Below are 4237 nucleotides of genomic sequence, written 5' to 3'. Positions count from 1 at the left end.
TTGTTTAAAAATTGCTGCTCTGTGTTCATAGGAAACTCCCCACCCCCTGTGTCAGAAAATCTCCGTTACTCTCTCTCTCTCTCTCTCTCTCTCTCTCTCTCTCTCTCTCTCTCTCTCTCTCTCTCTCTCTCTCCCCTACCCCCCTCATCCCCCGCTCTATTCCCACCTCCTGTAAGGCCCCTTGTGCCCCCCTCCCGTCTCCTCCTCATAATATTTTGAAAGACCTCCAACAATCCTCGGAAATGAACCTCCCACTCACCCTCAGTCAGCTCCCAGTGGAAAGGTCACAGGGCTCCAAACAATGATCCTGGACCACTCTCCTGCCCCCTGACCCGCACCCCCACTCTCATGGAGGTCTGCGAGACCAGTGAGGAAGCAGCCCATTTCTTTTGGCAGGTCTCTGGAGTTCCTCTGCCCTTATCACGTCTTCTCCTGAGCTGGCCTCCCCCGACGTAGACCAATACAAGGTCACAAAAGGAAGAGGATGAGACTGGACATATGGAAGATTCCATAGTGTGGTACAGGAAGAGACAGACAGAACAGCTTTCATTGGTCACCAAATCCTCCGTGTTCTGCTTAGCTTTCTGATTGTCTCATTAACTTTATTTGGGTGAGGTCATCAGGAGTGAAAACCATAAGGAAGTGAACGTCAGTGTTCAGCTTCCAGGTGGATCACTGTTTTAGTTGAAACTATGGAATTTTTTGTGAATTTTGACTTAGAACTAGAAAACGATGTCTCCAGCCTCTTACCCTCAACACACACACTCTCATACATACACACATACATACTCTCACACACACACACACACACACACACACACACACTCTCACACACACACATACCCACACGGGGTTGTGTCTGTAAATAATACTGTATTTCTTTTTATGATTTTGATGTGAGTGGATTGCTGAAGTATTAATGCTAGAGTGAGCTCTGTTCTAGTTTTGGAGTGGTTTGTACAGAAAGTAATCTTGTAGCCAGACTTCAGTGTGCCCAGAATAGTTTGCTTTAGTCTGAAAAAATGCCAGGAGTGAAATGAACAGTTTGTGGCCTTGTGAGTTACTGTAGGAGCAATTCCATGCAGTGAACAGCAGGTGGCAGCACTGTTGCACACATCTCACAGACACACTCAGGGAATATGAGTGAGAACAGGATATGCAGAGAGAACACATTATTAATCCCCAGAGGAGTTCTCCAGCAGTGTACATGCACAACAAACATAGAGTACACAATGTGTAGGTGGACATAAAAATAGTGAGAAACACTAGACAATATAACTACATCTACATATGGTGTGTGTAGGTGTATATAGAATGCAAAACTATATGTAAATACATGTATAAATACTGCAGCAACAGCAACTGTTACAATAATGTCACAGGTGTTGTTAGTATTGTTCTACAATAATAAATAGCCACTAACGATTCAGTCTGTCTGTAGAATGCACAAAAGAGCATGACCGTTGGAGAATAAAGCACAGTGCAGATGATATACAGACGCACAGAAGTGCCGGAGGAGCAGATGAATGAGAGTGCAGGGTTACCCAGTCTGACCTCCGCAGGGAGAAAAGACCCACGAAGTCCTTCCTTCCTGTAGTGGTGCTGATCTGAAATCGAGAGAATATCCACCAGCGGTCAAATACGGATGGAGAGAGATTAGAAAGAAGAGCTCCCATCTACTGACTGGAGCACTTACCGTGAGAGTCGTCATTGTTTTATCACGCCTAACACCTTTTTTATTAATGTTTTCCATGATGTACTCAGTATGAGAGAACTATATGGAGTCTGTTATTAAGGTCTTGTTAGGCCTCGGTGGTCTTTGTAAAGGCCCCTAACACAAGAGCCGCAAACTCCTGAATGTAGTGAACTGAGGGCGACTTTCTTTTACTTCCCCCATAAATAACAAGATCTCTGTGTGCCATCTCACAATCACCACAGGGTTGCCTGATGGTTTGAAGCCCAGTCCAGGCCAATCGGTGAGCTGCTAATCAGAGATGCTCTGGAGCAACGTTGGGAAACACTCGCCAAGCCAAGGCACGCGCTGCTGGGACAGGGAGTGTTTTATGCGTACGACCTGATGAAAGCTGCAAGATTGCAAGTCCGGAGTTGGTTGTGGGCCACAGGGCATGTTTTGTACCACACGTGAGCCACAGCTAATTTGTATCACACAGTTAGTTTGGGCTGTTGTTGTTGTTTGGCAAACACACACACAGAACAGAACGCACACCTGTAAATGATGGCTGAAGATGTTGATTCCAAGTGTATGAAGAAGAGATCCTTCAAAGATCCCACAGCACAAATCTCATTTATGTCTTGCAATTCATGTATTTATTTGTTTGCTTGTTGTGTTTTATTTGTTTGTTTGTTGCGAAGCTAGTGGCTAACCAAATGTCACAAGCTCTTCCAACACACGAGATTCTTTGTAACAAGCTGTCTTTGTTGCATCCTTTGGGCAGAGTGTGGTGAGGGCCGGAGCTAGGGGTGGGGGTCCGGGCGGCATCTACCCCCCACCAGCTCTTTCCTACAGCACAGCGCTCGCATGCCCAGAGACTCAGCGGACAGCTCGCCTGCACCGATATGTCACTGGAATTTCATTATGTTCTAAAGATGATATTCAGTAATTATTTACATTTACGGTATTTAGCAGATGCTCTTATCCAGAGCAATTTACAAAAGTGCTTTGTCATTTACTCATATAATACATCCTAGCCAGTACAGTAGGTTAAAGTTCAAGATACCAGTTCAAGATACCAATGATACTGTTAAAATACAGGGATCAACGCTGATGCCTAGAAGTATAAAGTACATAAGGTCTATCTTAGAGAATGATAAGGGCAATAAATAATAAGTACTAGAGTTTGTTAGTCAACATCAGTGTAATAAACAATACCCTACAATAAGTATTAGTTTCAGTTAGTCAATATAGGAGCAGGATTAGTGGTCATTTAAATATTCCACAGATAGATGGGTCTTCAGTCTGTGTAGGAAGACCGCAAGGGACTCTACTGTCCAGACAACAAGCAGAAGTTCATTCCACCATCTAGGAGCCAGGACAGAGAATAGTCTCCATATGTGCCTGCTCCACCCCTCCTGTGCTCCACCCCTCCTGTGCAGGGAGGGCTTGTCAAGACACCCGACAAGGTACTGACCTGACAAACATTAGCTTAAAAAACAAAACGAGTTGAAAAAAAGTGCTACAGAAAACCAGCCATGAAATTTGAAGCATTTTAACTGTGACAGGCAGTAGGGACACATCCATCAGGTTACCACACATGCCTGCGTGCCATAAGGGTCATTAACAGATTTCCACAGTGTGGGACAGAGAAGTGCTTGATTCAGGAGTTCACACTGATATTCATTTATGGGCTCTTAGAGTGAGAGCCAATCAGGAAACCACTGCCAGTCTATTGGGTTTTAGTTTTAGATGAGTGTTTATGTTTGCTTACTTTGCACTAAGGTCAATATAAACAAATCAAAACATAACAATAATAGTTATTTGTTTTGGGCATACATAAGATAGAATCTAATAGAGGTTATGCATATTTTTAGGGTGTTGATCTACCACTTTCAATACCCCTCATTGTAAACTATTAAGAACACCAAAAGTTCAGCACTAAGGCAAACAAACAATATTACTTAATGAGAATTTCCCCTCTCAAACACAACTGTAGTGTCGTGAGCTGTTATTGTTATTGGCGGTGGCGTCTGAGCACAGATGGCTGCTGCCCCAGGGCCAGGACACGCTGTGCCACTGACACCTTCCTGCTAATGGGTCCTACTCTACTTCAGGATTCGGAGGTTGATACAATTGTGCCTCTGCTCGCCAAGATCCATCTCATCTCTTATTCTGTAGGGACAGTTGACATTCGTAAGGCAAATGACTTCATAAGGAAAATGCATGACAGCATTCAGAGAATGCTTTTTTAATTTCTAACTCCCTATCTACATGCTTGAAAGATTTTAATTGACAAATCTATTTTTTTTATCTGGTAAATAAAAAATTAGCTCTTGAATAACTGCTGTGTGTCTGCACTTGATGTACATTTTTTTAAAACTAGGTATGACTTCTTGTTCTGTAACCTGAATCCTGAGGTTATGTAGGAATTTTCTCCATTTTTCATAAATGGGAGGCCTGTGTTGGGAGCAGTTCAGAGACACTCTGTGTCCTTTGATCTCATCCTCCAGTGATCTTCTGCCTGTGAGTGGTTGTGTGCCTGATTCTGAGCACGTTGTGGGG

This window comes from Electrophorus electricus, chromosome 12 (genome assembly GCF_041902795.1).
Source record: "Electrophorus electricus isolate QZ-2024a chromosome 12, ASM4190279v1, whole genome shotgun sequence".
Classification (NCBI taxonomy): domain Eukaryota; kingdom Metazoa; phylum Chordata; class Actinopteri; order Gymnotiformes; family Gymnotidae; genus Electrophorus; species Electrophorus electricus.
Note: the sequence above shows the minus strand (reverse complement) of the source record.